General features: G+C 45.1%; 1 long non-coding RNA gene across 3 annotated transcripts; it reads left to right on the top strand.

Moving 5' to 3' along the window:
* Nucleotides 1-235: 235 nt before the first annotated feature.
* Nucleotides 236-15692, top strand: LOC308197842. Of its 3 annotated transcripts, none has more exons than XR_013953362.1 (4): nucleotides 236-1131; nucleotides 1762-1907; nucleotides 2792-2996; nucleotides 14580-15692. It is a non-coding gene; the product is annotated as an uncharacterized lncRNA (long non-coding RNA). The 3 variants fall into 3 exon arrangements; XR_013953363.1 differs by lacking the exon at nucleotides 14580-15692 and adding an exon at nucleotides 9646-10456; XR_013953364.1 differs by lacking the exon at nucleotides 14580-15692 and adding an exon at nucleotides 5966-7976 and having other exon boundaries at nucleotides 239-1131.
* Nucleotides 15693-16274: the final 582 nt, after the last annotated feature.

The raw sequence follows: 16274 nt of genomic DNA, 5'->3' as shown, positions 1-16274 counted from the left end.
AGCAAACGGTTTCTGACACAAATACAGACCCACGCTCTCCGAGCCCCTTCTTGTTGTGCTGATGCTGGCACCATCCCAGCGACGAGCACAGCAGATGCTGGAACATCTGTGCTAACTGCACCGCTGTGGGCTCCCATGTAGCACGGACTCAGCATGGGGGCAGACCACATTAACTATGGGTGCATTTACAGTAATGTTTTCTTTCAGATTGGGGCTGTGATGCCTGACTGACTTTAATGGGCATCTGTGTTGCAAGATCAGAACAGAGCTACACAAAGTAAAACCCTAAAATAGGTATGCCATGGATGTAGAACAACCTTTTCACTCTGTGAATCCACTGCTCTAGTACTGCACTACTGCTTCAAGTAGATGCTCTCTGGTCAGCTCCTCAGCAGAGGAGAAATGCGTAATTTGGAGCATGGCAACTGATTATCTTAGCTCATGTTAAACCTTGTAGTTCCTCATTTCTTGCGGTCTTTGAACTGGTTTTCAGCTTGTCTGTGTGTGGTTGCTGCAAGGGAAGCTTGTGGGTCTATGTGCAATGCTCTGCTATTCTTTGTTGCTAACGCAATTTGTCTTTTCTCTTTCTTTTGTTGAACTGCAAGCTTTTCCTAGGCTCCTCTGCTTCTAGTATTGGCCTCAACCGAACATGCTGGCAATGTACCTGGTACTGGTTTTCTTCTGTAGTCCATGTATATGAAACGTCTTCATATCTGCTGGGGCTATGCAGCCAACACCTTTTCCTAGAACTCTTACTACTGCAAACATGACATTGATTTCACCTGGGTTGTGCCTCTCCTTCCACAAAAGCCACCCTGTGCCTTGTCCCTGTGTACTTGTTGCAGCTGAGTGGCTGCTCTTTGGGTTGTGCCCATGGGCACTTCTATCCTGGCTGCCTGGAGTCATCCCTCTAGCATCACACCTCCTGATGTCCACAGCTTTCTCCATCTGCAGGAATCCTTCCTGAAAGCCAACATCTCTATACTAGTTGCAACAGGTTCAGGATTAACTGCAGGTGTTTCAGCTTTGTACCTTGTTAATCCCATTGCTAACTCTTGGCCCAATATGCCCTATGCCTTGCACTGTCCTGGCTACCACTCTTGCTGTTCTTACCACAGTTGGCTGATGCAGGTATAATCCTGGCAATAGCATCCCTTCCCACTCTGTTCCCTTTGGCAGGCCTAGAAAACATTTCTTTTCTGTATCTCTGCTGCTTATGGCCAGTTCTGTATGCGTTTTGTACTTGGACCCTTCTGTAGCAGGACCTTTGGTAGAAATCCTTGTTGCCTCTCTCTGCTGGCTCTTGTTCTGCTGTCTTAGCCCATAACATTCATAGATACGGAAAGAGGATCAGAAACTTCCCATAGAAGGTGGAGACAGCAGGAAGCCTCTCTCTGGACCTGGCTTCTCTTTGGTGTGGTCTGTGTTAATAAGTGTTGTTCCTCGCTGCTAGGCCCCCCGGAGGGGCTGCTGTCCTCAAGGTGATAGCAGGAGACTGTGTGAGGCTTGTAAAATGGTTGCTGGTGTTGCAACCCAGGGATCTCAGCATGCCTTCCTGGCACTGAGTTCTCCCAAAATATTCTGCTTGTTGCTCCAGTATCCATGACATTTCCAGCCCAGGAAAGACACATCTCCCTATTTTTTCCTTCAAGCTAAGCCTCAGCAGAAAGCATGTTCTTTCCTGCTGATGTCTCCTTGTTATCAGTTCCTCTCACCTCAGACTGCATAAATTGCACTTACTAACACAGTGTGTTTTTGCAGGAGCTGGAACTTGTTCTTGAAGGGCAGAGCACCTGGGAGATCTGTGTGTAACTGGTCTACCTCCTGGCTCCTGCTGGGACAACCTCTGCTGTTTGTACCTGCTCCTTGCAACTCGTCACCTCCGTGAGAAACTCTCCTGGTGGCAGGTAACACTGATGGGGGAAATCTGCTTGTGTTGAAGCTGATATGTTTCATTGGCTCAGTTTGACTTCAAGGAGGGTGTAGGGGAACCCAAACAGGTTTCCTTGGATGCTTACCTATTTTCATGCTGCTTTTCTCCTGGCTGGCTGCTGGGTAGAAGAGAAGATTGCCTCTACATCTGCTTCCAGAGTCCTCTGCTGCTGGGCAAAGAGCTTCTCCTTGCAGAGCTGGCTGGCAGCACAGTCCTGGAGCTTGGCTGCCTCCCCTTCCACTGGGGAGGTTAAAAAAAGAAAACCCAAACCTCAGGCTGACCAAAAAAACCCTCCTTGAAACTAAACTCAATTTCCGACTCCCCTTTGAAAAGGAAGTGCTTTTCTTCCCGTGCAGCTCTAACAATGACCCTCTTTGCTGTCTGTGAAGTTAAACGGCTCTGCTCTGATGTCTTGTTGAGTCCCTGCAGATTTTAAGTAGCTTGATGTATGTTTTAAGGTGCTCTGAGACATTCCCTTGCCAGGGGTATTTTTAAATAGACATTATTTTGGTCGGACACATGAAAAGCCAAGTTCTTTCTATTGCTGGCCGTGCAAATCCTGTTCGTGAGGCTGTGCTGAAACGGCTGATGCCAGGATGCAGGCAACGGTGTTTTTGGCACTGCTGGGAGGTGAAATTGCTCTTGGCAGGAGCAGCCCAGCTGTTTATTTCATCTCTGCTCGTGGCAAGGGGCTAGCTGGGGGAGGGAGGGAGGGATTAATATTTGCTATGTGGGAGAGAACAAAAGGAGAAAAAATAAGTTTGAGTATTTTGGAAACATTATAAAGAGTGGGGGGGAAACAGTGACACTACCTTGTCAATATATGGTTTAACTTGCATTTACCTTTGTCTTTCAAAGGACCTGAGTCTTCCTATACACTGAACCAGTGCAAAATTGCTTGCTAGCTGTGAAGCAGCCTGCTTTTCTCACTGGAATAGTGGGATTGTTTCAGGACGTTATTAGGACTGGAAAAGACTATTCAGCCCATCAGAAGAGAATTTAAATCAGGCCCGTAGCAACTTGCACTCAGATATGACAATTTCACTGGAGCACTGCAAGGCAGGTATGATTACAGTTCATATAACAAGGGGATAAGCAAGAGTAAGAAAATGTGAGCACATTAAAGCAAGAGTAGTATGCAATCTGGGTGCTCATAAAGATATAGTTCATAGTGTCTGTAAAAAAATAAAATAAAAAAAGACCATTACCTTATGAACAGTACTCTGGCTTCCAGTGATACAATTAATTGAACTTGTTTTGAGCTAGCATAGATGGTCTAACCATGAATAGTGTCCTAGATTACATCCTGAAGTGTCAGCATCATTGATGGCAGCTTCCATCTTCAGGATGTCTTCATGGCAGCTTTCTGGATGTGTTATTTTTCCAGGTGGTTTCAGATAATAACAGGGTATGAAGTGTTCTGCTGTCAGTAAAATATCAACACAGGCAACTCTCAGCAGGTATCTGGTAATAAAAGATTCACATGCTGGTAGTAGAATCTGTGGATTAGGATTTATTGCTGCTTCGGCAATCTAGAAAGAACAAATATTAAAACCGTCAGTGCCTGAAAATTCAGGGTGCAAGAGGAGGCAGCCTTCCAGCTGGCTGGGGCTGTGACCCCCAGGTTTGTGTTCCTGGCTTCCTCTGCCAGCCAGGTGAGACCCTTGTGGATCTTACCTCCTTTCCAGCTCATTCAGCTGAAATATTTTGCTTTCCTAAAAACACTTCCCATCCTCTCTGGGAATGCTGCTTAAAGGAATTATAGACAAATCATTTGGCTACTGAGCATGTATTTTGGAATAGAGGTGTTTGAACAAAACTTGAGGAGCTTCATGGACCTTACCCCAGACAGACCACACACGTTTTGAATTTAAACAACATCCACAGTCTTTTCAGGTTCTCCAAGCTTGCTCCGTTCAAGGGGCTGACTCAGGAGTGTCTGTGTACTTGGCAGCATGTATAATGAGTAAGGTGTGAGTAAAGTGGCATAGGCGCTAATCTTAAGATCACAAGTGTTCCTAGCCAGAGGCCCTGGAAAGCAATAGCAAGGGCCAGTGGCTACTGGCTCTACAGGTGACCTGCGAGGGCAACATAACCACGTGGATCCTCTGATTTCTCTCCCTCTTACTCTTATCAACCTCCGAAATGAGACTGACTGCACCAGGGAGCCCTGTGGCCAAGTGTCTCATTGCCTGAGGAAGGAGTAAAGCAGACAACAGCTTTGTCCTATAATTAACTTGCAAGGGAAAGGTTGTTTTTCAGCAGTGCCAGTTGGGACCAGTGAAGGAGATGGGTTTCCTACTGAAAGGGCAGTACTGTCAAGGAATAAGAGGTCACAAGAGAATCCATCTAAAAAATCTGGAAATAAATTAACTGGGAGGGAAGCGAAGATACTGCTTTGCAACGTGGGGCTTCTCGAGAGGTTTCTCTGCCTCACAACTCAAGACCCGGCTCCTGCAACAAGTGCAGTTGTGGTGGCTCTGGTGGATCAGTGGATTGTTTTCCAGAGATAGAACCAGAGATGGGGGTCACCCAGGTTTTCTTGCTGCAGGACAGCTTTTGGTGAGACTATAGGCATGGTCCCAGGCAGGTCCTTCTGGCCCATAGGTAGGTACCTGCTGGAGCATGTCTCTGCTCCAGAGTAACGTTTAAGGGGTGGTTTTAGGACCAAATTTCAGTCATTTGTCACCATACCATGTGCTTTATCCAGGTCTTGTAGCTCCTTGTTTCTGTCTCAGTCACAGACAAGATGTTTCCCTGCCCCCATATTCTCAAGCCCTTTTCCTCTCCAGTATAATTTCCTGTATGGCCGCGAACAGTACTATTTGCAGCCACTATCTGCAGTAATTTTATTTGAATTAAATTTGATTTGCTGTCTTGTTGGATATAGAAAGGGGCAGTTCCCTAAAGGGTGGACAGTCTTTTTTGTCATTTTGTGGATCCTGTGCTGTGGACGCGAGCAGTGTCTCCTGTTGCAGGTAAGGATTATAGGGCTCCCTGATAACAGCAATCAGTCCATCAAGGAACAGGTAGAGTTACAGCTTTGGTTCTAGTCCAGTTGTACCACCTTTCCATCACAAAGAAGTATAGTCCTATGATGCTTGGCTAAGACTACTTTTTAGCAATAACTCAGCTGAGTGTAAACAAATCTACATAATGCTCGATAACACAAGTCAGCTGTTTCAACACAGAACCTAAGGCATAGCAGTAGATCGTCAAAATATATAGCAGATATTATCATAATATCGTAGAATGGCTTCTCACAGAATTAAAATGATCTTTTTGGGCATTTGGCTATCTTCAGCTATTGAAGGAAATACTCCCCTAACTAAAATAAATTCAACTATCTGATAACTACAGACAAATGAAGAAATTAGATTGTCTAGTGATACATGGGAAGAAAATAATATAGCCGGTCTGGGAACCCTATGCTGTCAACTCTGTGAAAACCTAAGGGTAGAAAACATAATCTTCCTCAAGAAAGCAGGTGTTGTAGTAATCCTTGGAAAGGATGCAGGTTCTTAAACAGAAGGCTTCCTGGGGGGGCCCTCTCAGACCCATTTTTTTAGGAAAACATCTCTTTTGGACTTACAGACTTGTCTGACAGTGGCTAGGGAGAGCTCTGCCGCGTGGCTGAGTTGTTTCAATTCTCGCTGCTAACACATCAGCGCTTTCTCTGGTCATCCAGAGCCTGAGTCTTACTGTGCTCTGGCAGTGCTCTCCTGAGCCTCTTTCTCCCAAATTCCATGGACCCTTTGTGCAGGAAAAGTTTCCCCCTGCTCTTCCAATACAGGCCATTGTGGACAGGTCAGAGCATCTCTCCAGCCAAAGAGGAGACAAGTTGCTTCAGCCTCGGGCTTAAGGGCAGGTTTTCCAGGCTTCAGCTAAGATCTGTGGCTCTTTCCTGAGGAGCTGCTTTCCAGATGTGCTTCCTGTGCTCTTCCAGCCATGGTCTTGCCAAAGCCTTGTGCTGATTTTCTGCTCTGCATTCATCCAAGCACTGAAGTGAGCTCTCCCTTTTTCTTCCTGCAGGTACCTGTGCAGCTGGTTATTTGCCAGGGACTCTCTTGCTCAGTCCCCAATGAGCTCAGTCCCTTGTCCTAAAAATGCAATGTGTCCTCTTGTTCCTACCCGCAGAGGCTTGCGTGTGGTTGTATTGAAAAATACGCGTTGTTCTGTGGAGCCCAGCTTCCCGTGCTTTCCAGATTGCTCCGCATCGTTTCTGTCTGTCAAGCTTCTTACATTGCACCCAATCAATATGACATCTGAGCCTCGCTTGCTGGGGAATGGAAATCATAGTAAATATTTTCTAGTCTGTGGAAAACGAGTTGGCGGTCCCCGTGCAGTTGCCTTCAGGCAGGTGTTTGCATATATTCCCTCAGACCGCTCCTAGGCTTGGCACCGCTGCTGTGCTTCCCGCTGGGTGGCTCAGTGGGGCTGGGGTCCAGGTCCCACTCCTGCAGGGCTGGACTGGTCCCCAAAAGAAGTGCTGCAAATGGGCTGGCTATGGTGGAATCCTGCTGGGGGCTTCGGGCACACCCACGGCTAACTTCGGGTCTGGGCCCAAGTGTAGAGTTACTTGGGGGCTGCGCCAATATCTGTTGGTATCAACAGGAGTCTTGTTGACCTCAGTGAGCACTGAATGGATTTCTGCATACGTGCATCTTGCCCCAGACTGGTCTTTCAGAAGAAGGAGGGCACTAGTGGAGTCAGGACTGTGTTCAGTGTAGAGAAGGGCATTTCCTGTAAATAAATGCAGCATCCTCTTCCTCTCAGTGGTTTTGCAGAACTTAAGCCATTTTTTCCAGGTCAATTCTGCACCCCCTGACATACTGTATCCCCCAACACACTGCCTTTTCTTTCTCTGTGTCATGGTTTCAGCAGCACCTCTAGATTTTCAGAATCCAGTCAGAGATGGGCACGCACCTCCACGTAAACCAGCACCGTCGTTTTCCTGAACAGAGCTGTCAGCCCAGGCAGGTGCATCCATCAGCCTCAGCATTGCCTCCAGCTCCCCCTGGGCAGGACGTGCTTGGTGGCATCCCATAATGTCTTTCAGCATGTGTGCATGTGTGGGGCTGGTTGCAGGCATCGATGCAGTCTGGAATATTTCTCCAAGAAATGCGTATTCTGGGAAATGTCTGGCAAATGGATGTTTTTGAATTAAAAAAAAAAAAAAGCAATACTTGGGAATTGTCCACTTGTGAAATGTCCTGCAAAGCAACCTCATCCAGGATACTGGGGGGGGGAAAAAAAAGTATAGAAGAATGTGAACTTGATTTCCAACCTGTTTCAAAAGACTGAATATCTTTCCAACAAGGCCTGCTGCCTGCACAGTAAGACTGTTTGAATAAGGCTGATGGCGATTCAGGGAACCTCTGCTATGCAGCAGAGCAGCCGCTGAGGTATTGCTAGCAACCACAAATCAAACTGCTACAGAAAAAAGCAAATGAGCTGAAAACCAAACCAGAGATCTCATTCCTTGACAAGGAAGGTGAGCCAGAGCTTCAGTGAAATCAACAGGAGACTGCGGCTGCTGCAAGGGAAGAGGCTCCACCAGCGTGGTGGTGGGCAGCAGTGAGACGGCAGCTATGCTGTTCTGTTCCTGCGAAAGCAGAAGAGAGCAAGTACTGAAATATCCTAGTTAATTCTGGATTGCCAGCTTCAGCTAACATTAGCTTTGCACCTTCTGCTTCCTGTTCTTTCTTGGGTTTTATTATTTTTAATATGTGCAAGGACCTTCCCTCTTATGCCATGGCATCTCAGAGCACTTGGTGAAGGAAAATACTGGAAACTTTTTGGGAAATTGAAGTAGATTAGGCCACTGTGCCTCCCTTATCCATACACTTGCCAACTCCTTCACCCAGCTGCCATATTTTGGTGCAGCAGAAGCCATGCTGTGCCTGTCCATGGTTATATCCTTACTCATCCATATGTTCTCTGTTCTTAAATGTAGACTTGGAGAACATTAGATCTACCCAGTCCTCTGGTGCTAAGGCAGCTTAGGATGACAGGTCTCAGGCATGGCTGGTAGTTCAATTATTTCATCCTTAATTTCCTTTAGAAGGTATAAATGGCTTTGCTGATGAGAAGCCATTGATTCTGGAGACTTGATTATTGTGGTTGTTTCATCTGCCTGGCCTCTTGGATGCTTCCCACGAGGTCCTGCCTTTGATTGTTCCCCACCAAGAAGGCTGTTCTAGGAAAAATCCCCCTTGCTCCAAATCCTCTTTTCCTGCACCAGTAGCATGCTTTAGAAGTTACATCCCTGCCTAAACCCTATTGACTTCAGCGGTTTTTTAGAAACTATATTTAGATGAACAGTTTTGAAAGCATTGGCTCCATTAGGAACGCATGCTAGACATTCTCTCCCAGACTTTTTTTTCAGTGTTTTCCTTCTGTGCCCATTATGTCTGGATCCAAAGTTAATCTGTGAAACACAGGAACAGCTGTACTAAGACAGACCAAAGCGTCGCACACTGTCTCTGACATTGCCTGGTAGTGGATACTTAATGGAAGGAGCATAAAAACAGGAGTTACGCTGACTCCAGCAACCACTCCCAGCAGGCTGTAGTTTAACAGCTCACTGAGCTAGAGGTTTCCTCTCCGTTTTTAAGTTCCCTAGACCTTTTTGTTCAGCTTGCTTTCCATTATTCTGGCTAACTGCCTTTGGAGCACACTTACTTTTCTGGCCTCCGCAGCCACCTATGGTAGCAAAGTCCATAATGTGCAGGAAAAAGTGCTTCGTTGTGGTTTTCAGTCTGCTGCCTGCCTAAGGATGTGCATCAGGCACTGCTCTGTATAATGTTGAAGGGAGTGACAATAAATACATCCACTACCACCGGGTGCTTCCTGATTCGACAGAAAACGTCACCGAGATCAAGAAGTCACCTCTTTTTCAGGCAGCAGAGGAACTGGCCAGGCTTAACCAATACCTTGATGGGGGGGACTTCTCAGGCCATTTCCTGGCAGCTCCTCATGCTCCGTTCCCCTCTTCGCTCACCGCTTGGGAATGAACTGGTGTTCTTGTTGATTTAGCCTCTCTTTCCTGAGTGGGTAACAGCAAATGGAGAAACCATGGTGAGGCCAGCTTGGTTATGTGCTGCTTGCTATTTATCAGCACCCGATACTCTGTTTTAACACCATGCCCTCAGTCCTCCTGCAGCTCTTTGCAGAAGGGTGTTTCTGCTGTTCTAAGTTATTTTTTTTTCTTTGCAATCCTCAGCAGATTGCTGCTGTATCCCTTTTCTCGATCATTTCTGCTCTGAGAGCAACCCATGTCACAGCCCAAATTGCTGTGGGATTCCACTGGGATTGTCTCCCCTGTGAAAAATAACCATTTATTCTTACCTGTCCCTCCCTATTTTCTACCGGTTTTAAATTCAGTTGAGAACCTCCCTTCTAATCCCAGGAGAGATTAAATTCCTAGGAGCCCCTGGCGAGAGAGCTTTTGAGAAACCATAGTACACTGTATCAGCTAAACTGCCCCTACTTACATATGCATTGATGCCCACAAAGAATTCCCCAGGAGGCATGATTCTAGCTACCAGAAGCGTGTTTTTTTCAGCCTAATTCTCTAATTATCTTTAATACGGTTATGTAGCCTCTGTTGCTTTACTCAGTGTTAAAACTAGACTTTAAGTAGTTCACTGAATTCCCCCTTGGATTATTATTATTATTATTATTATTTTTATTTTAACTTCCCTTTTCAGAGGCTGACAGCCCTGGAGTTGGTGTTGTCTTATGCCTGGGCTACCCCTCACCTGTGATGGTATGCTGTGGTGGTGGGAAAAGCTAACATCTGGATGGGAAACGGTGCTCTCCGTGACACTGATGGAGAGTGTTTGAAGTCCCACAGATGCTTATGGCATCACCTGTGGTTTACGTGCTCCGTACTAAACAAGTGCTTGGGGCACCTCACAGCCTTCCTCTACCTTCTGTTATTTTGCAATGAGGTGCTGAGTATTACAGTCTAGCCTGTAGCCTCTCTGTGTGACTGATACTGCCGAGGTATTTTTGATTTTGAGAACTACCAAATGGTTTGCTGGAACGGGAAAAGAAAGATTTGCAGCGTTAGTCCTCGCCTTTTCCAGCAATGCAGTCAGACTTACTCCACCATAATCCAGCCAGTCTGTGCATGCAGAGGTGGCCTCAGAAGCACGTGCACTGCAGAAAGTGTTTGCCTCCAGATCCTTCTGCATCCTGTCAACCCATATGTCTGTTTCTTGAATGGATTTACATCAGTGTACCGTGGCCTTGCTTTGGAGGAAAAAAAAAAAAAAAAGACTTTCTTTAAAAGGCGTTTTTTGACGCTGTTGTTTCTATTTCCTGATGCAGTGTATGAATGTTATTAAGGTTGACTGGCTAGCTCAGTTCCAGAGAAGCTGAGTGCTCCCTGAGCAAAGGGCAGACATTTTCATTAGCAATATTCACAGCATCTCTTTGAATCCACATGTTTTCGGGGTTTTCCACCCCCTCCTCATCCCCATTGTCACTTTTTTTCCCCCCCATGGAGGATGTCTTATGCTTTCAGGAGAGATACCACCAAGGGCTGGCCCAGCGTGGAATTTCTGCAATCCTGTGCTGTTCTATTCGTGTTCCCAGGGCTGGATTCAATTGACAAGAGGCTCTGCAGCCAACCCCCTTGGACTGCACATGTGTTTATTTAAATGTCAGTGGCCCACACAAGCTGAATACCTATTAGCTAGAGCATGCACAAAATCCAAAGCACAGCTACAGTTCATATTTATTGTTCAAAGTACAGATCCCTTTATTGTTGTCATTTCAGTACCCTTGTATTTATGGTATTATTCAGTCAGCTCTGAGAAGTTAACTAGCACTTTGCAGTGTTTCTTTACTGCGAGGGTATAATATCTGTCTATAATAAATATATAGGTAAGGGATTTAAGAAACAAAACAAAACAGCAACAACATATTGCATGTGAAAACTTCAGTAAGCAAATAAAACATTCCCTGCTAAAGCTGAGGGGAAAAAAGCACACATACACACATAAAATTACGAGCAAGCTGGTGTCATCTGAAGTCAGTTAATGAGCTGTAGACGTGTGCTTCCACTCTATTTTTGCCTCTCTTTTGTCATTCTCCAGCATTACTGTACCCCACACTCTGTAAAAAGCCTGGCCCCCGTACAGGAGAGCACCCGCGGCAAGGGTCTTTTTTGGTGAAGGTTGCTGGCAGCTGAGGACTTTGAGGCGTTTGGGCTGGGTGCAAATATTGTTCCTCTGGTGCCTGGACTTTCTGCCCACGAATGAAACTAGGAACACCACTCTCTGCAGAGCTTCTCAGCCAGCGACATGACAGAACGGTTTTTGCCAGAGAAGCTTGTAATGGTCCTGGGAATGAATTGAGCAGTTGTGGCAAATGGGTATGTTTTTGGCACGCCCATTAAAAAAAAAAAAAAAAAAAGTTAAACCCAGCATAGACAAATGAGGATGTTGTATTTCTTCTGAAGGCAGGAGGAAAGCAGAGAGAATATGTCTTTTGCACTTGATAGTCTAGAAATCTGCTCTATTTCAATTCTAACAGTTGCTTTGGTGAGGAAGCGTCCAGTAAAAGATGATACTTTCTGTTAAAAGTAAAGCTATTTCAAGTGGATTTTAAATTTCACTGGCAACATTCACCGGTGCTTGTTCTTAGTTTGGAGCTAATACGCACATTTGACCTGAGAGAAAAACAGTTTAATTAAAGGAAAAAAAAAAAAGAACTTTTATGTTTGGCTGTGTTGTTCTGCTGACATGAGTGTGAGTGACTCCAAGTAGGATTTTGGGTTCAAGCCCAGAAAAGCAAAAACGTTTCTTTAAAAACCACTCTAAGGCTGCTGTTCTGCAACAGGGAGCTGTCCTGCTCGCTCCTGAGAGCGCACAGAGGATGGGATGCGTCAGGAGCTGGGCAATCGAGGAGGGATGGTTTTCGCTTGAGGTCGCTGGTTTGAATCCTGTCCAAGCTGGTAGTGACGGAAAGCTGCAAACCTCCAGCGGCTGCTCAGTAACCGGCGCGAAACAAGCCGGTGGTCTCCTTCCAGTTCCTGGCGGTCAGGTGTGTGCATCACCGAAACCACCACTTCACTTGGCACGCCCGCTGAAAGCCTGAGCAGACAGACCAGCGATTGAATCGACAGAGAAGGGCACTGAATGGCCCTACAATTTTAGGATTAAGCCTTCCAGGCTGCTGCTGAGAAGGGCTGGCAAGGCAGCTGGCGGGAGCCTGCTCTGCCCCATAAGGGGGTGCTGCTCGTATGAAAGTAAATCCAGTACCAAACCCTGCATCTTCATGCAGCTGGTATTGGATTAGCTTTGCATCTTCATGAGCACTGCGTTCAATATTTTAAAAACTAACTCTGATGGGTGAGTTACCTTGCAAAAACATGCATGGTAGAAGAGCTGTAAATGCATACTCTTCCAACGGAGGGCAGCTATACTTTGTGTGTCGTGCAGTTGCATGTTAAGAGCTAAGGGTGCCCACACTCTTAAAGTGGTTTCCAGGTGCGACCGTATGATTTCTGTATGAGGAGAAACCTCAGGCTAGCATTTTGAACTGTGACTTCAGAGACTGTTTTGTAGACAGTCAGGCCCTTACTGAGCAGAGCTGCCAGTAAAGGAGACACCCGAAAAGGAAGAATGCTCCTGGGAATTCAGCTTTTAAGTAGGGGTCTACTGAGAACTTCTTTCATGACGACATAGGAATCCACCTTTCCAAATCCTCGGTCTTGTGGAAAGATCCATATGAGAGAAACAGGGGTCTGCAGTGACACAGTCACCTCCAAAGGATATTCATGTACCTGTGTAGGACACAGCTCCTTCCTCTAGCCTAGTAATTGCAATTCCTTTACTTTTGTGACCTTGATTTTTTTATTTTGCTTCTAGCATGTTAAAGATATCCATTTTGCTCTTGGCTGACTGCAGGGTACCAGCAACAAGGCCAAAACTCAGTGTTAAATCTGTGAGTCTCTATCAAGGAGAGGATAACAATTATACACAGTTCTATCAGCCACAGCTGTTACACTGTTTGCTGGAGAAACTATTCTTTGAAATACATGACCAAAACACACCGCCTCACACCTGTAGTATTATGGATTAGTTAACAAGCAATTTTTACTGAAATGGTTGTCTGGATTTGCCAAAATCAAGGCGACAAAGAGTATTCTTTTGCTTTGGTTTTGGAGATCAGCAGTTGGGGTTTGCAGGGTTCGGAGGAAAGTAGCTCAGTAGCACACCTCACCTGCCATTCAGCCTGTCCTCTTCCACTGCCATACTCCAGTAATTCTTTCACGTCTACTTGCCTTATCCAAAATGAGCTTGCAAACCTAACACTAGTGAACTATCAGGCTAGTTACTGATTGTCCTTTGCTCACTTGACCAGGCGAACAAAGCTAAAATAAATAGCTCTAACCTAACACTTGATTTTCTCCTTGCTTATACAAAAGCCCAGCCCAATTTTGGTCCATTGCACTTCCTACTGTATGATCAGAGCATTTTGCATCTTAGTCTCTACACAAGAGCCAGAACTTGTCCTGCTCATCATTTAGTCCAAGGCAGAAGGCTCTATTTAATTATCATCCTTTTGTTTCCTGTCCATGCCAGTAGCTTTCCTAGAGTTGTTCATGTTTGCCTAGTGGTGTGCGATGTTTGAAAAGTTTCCACCCTTGTTCATAACTGAGCCTTTAATATGCAACAAGCAACCTGCTAACATGACAGGAAGCTCCTGATAACGATGAATCGAGATCTGTGTGTCTCATCTCTTTGATGCCAGCACAACTCAGCACGAACAACCTAAACCAAATTTGCTGGAAACACACAGACGCATCTCATTGCAACATCATCTCTAGAGGTGCCTACTGTAAACTCTTCCGTTTCTAAAAGGAAAAATATATGGTACTTATTATGCAATGCAGATATTATTGATTTATATCTCAACTACTTACATTCTGTTTCTGGGTTGGTCTCTGTTGCCTTGTAGATTTTTGAAACAGCACTTCAGTTTTAGTTTCCACTCTGTCCCACTCAGTCCTTTCCTTGAATCCAGTCCATGAAACCATGGGGTTTCTGCTATCTGCTCTTTTTCAGAATGTGAAGTTCGCCTTTCTTCTTTTCTTCTTCCTTTATTTTTTTTTTTTTTCCCTGTTCTTTTATAGAATTGATCCTAACTACTGATCCTGGAGAAAAAGTAGTAGTTTTTTGTGGACATGCACAGACCTTTTTAAAGCTGGAGACGTTTTGACTCATCTGACCTTTTGTCATAATACCTTCTAAATTTTATTTTTAACATTAATGGCTGAATATTCATGTCTTAGCTCTACTAAACAACCTATCTGCAAATGAGAGTCCTAGATTCAGAAGTCACACACAATTACGTAATAGTGCTAGACAGGGTCTGGGTATAACTCTCCAAACTTTGGAGGTGTTCCTTTCGTGATTCTGATACCATTTTCCACAAATCCATTTCACTGTTGCTATTCCAGACTCTTGTACTTCTGTTGGCACGTCCTGATCTGCTGTGATGCTTTTTTAAGAAGCCAGAGAAAGTGCTTGTAACTAACACTAGTCTTTAAGATACAACAGGTAAGGTAAAAGCATCAAGAAAAAAATGTTAAAAAGGAGATAAGAATCTGAGCATTTGCCCTCTTTAGGTGCTTCTGTGTCTCTGCGTAAAGGAGCTGAACCAGTGCTGCAGGAGTGACCTGTGGATGTTATGGCTCAGCATGAGACCTGTATACCTGCTGACAGCCACCTGGTGTGGGCTCAGCACCGTGGCCTTCAGAAATTGTCTGGGTGACTTATGAGAACGCGTCCAGGTATATTCATCAAGAACAGATCGTTCTCCTTGCTAGATTGTATTCCAATGCTCCACTTGGCTTGCTGAGGGCACCCACTTCGCACTTCTGTTTGCGTATTCCTCCTTGCTGTGCCCTTGCTTTTGCCCCATCTTTATTGGACATGCAAGAAGGAGATTCAATCTCAAAAGCTGATATGCCATGGTGACTGCTCTCCTGCAAGTAGACAGGGAAAATCTGAGGTCACTTTCAGTACTTCCGAGTGAGTTCAAATCCAAAACTAGCTGTGGTTTTGGTTTTGTCATAGGAAAGGGAAAGCAAGATGACTGAGGTTTTGCCAAGTACAAAACACAGCTGCCTAACCCTTTTAATAGATACGCATATTCAGGAAATGCATAGACTCTAAATAAGAAAGTTGTGACCTACATGCAATGTAATGAAACAATCCTTAGAAAAACAAAACAGAGGAGGAAGAAATTAGGAATTTGAAACGTCTGTACAGTTTTGCCCACACACATCACCTACCAGTGCTCCTTTCTGTCCCAACTGGTTAAAACTAAAATTATCTTCTCGTTTGAACCTCGGTCAAAAAACACCATGTCTGACAAAACATGATTTACTTCTGAGGTGCACCGAGCTCCTGTCCCTGGGCGCTGCTGATGTGCTTTGTATTCAGCTTGCTCTCATCCTCCATGTGCAGAAGCCCAGTGGGGTTTTGATTAAAGTGCTCATCAGCGCTGATGCCAGCCGGCAGTGTCCAAGCAGTGGACCAAGCTAAAGTAATAATGTCCACATGTAGTGGTGCAGAAGAGCCTGTGTTTAGTTATCCTGTACAGTCGTGACATATTCTGAGGTGCTGTTTGTTTTTTAATGGAATAAAGCTACCGTAGGCAGAAATTGTCAGGAACTTTATTATTTTGCCTGAAGTTTTTGTTCTTTCAATGCACAGACAAAAGTGCCTGGTGATGATTTAGGTGTTTTTTGTTGTTGTTGTCATTGTTATACTGCCTCATTTGTATCTTCAGGTCTCCCAGTAATGGGTAAGAAATCACAGCGCATTTATCCTCATCTTATTCATAGGTATGGGATCAGTAATATTCCTGCTTTATAGAGGCAGGACTAAGGCACTAACAAGAAAAAGGCCAGATCCAGTAGTTAGCTTGTAATTAGCAACCTGAATTCAAAGATGCTGTTGCCCATACTACAGTAGATTGCTCTCCTATTATGAAGGCAGCTGTTAAGTGCTCCCCAGAGCTTAGCTTCTCGAGTGCAAAGCCCCAAAACATCTCGGTGCTACTTTGCTGGTCCTGTCAACTCCAGTCTAAACTCGGATGATGTTCCAGAAACTAAACATTTCTTAACCCTGCTCCACAGCCTCACAGCTAAGGAACATTAGCAATGTCTTGCCTGCTCTGTCATCGCGTGGATCATGCACATCTTTCTGCTCAGTGGCCTGCCTTCACAGTGGAGGGTTGTTACCCTATGCCATCCATGAGCACAGCCCTTTAGGGAGATGGAAGCTGCATTTACGAATTCTCACAGGCAGAAGAG

This window comes from Anser brachyrhynchus, assembly GCF_964034855.1.
Source record: "Anser brachyrhynchus genome assembly, chromosome: 7".
Lineage (NCBI taxonomy): Eukaryota > Metazoa > Chordata > Aves > Anseriformes > Anatidae > Anser > Anser brachyrhynchus.
The sequence above is the reverse complement of the archived record's forward strand: the minus strand, read 5'-3'. Positions and strand labels throughout refer to the sequence as shown.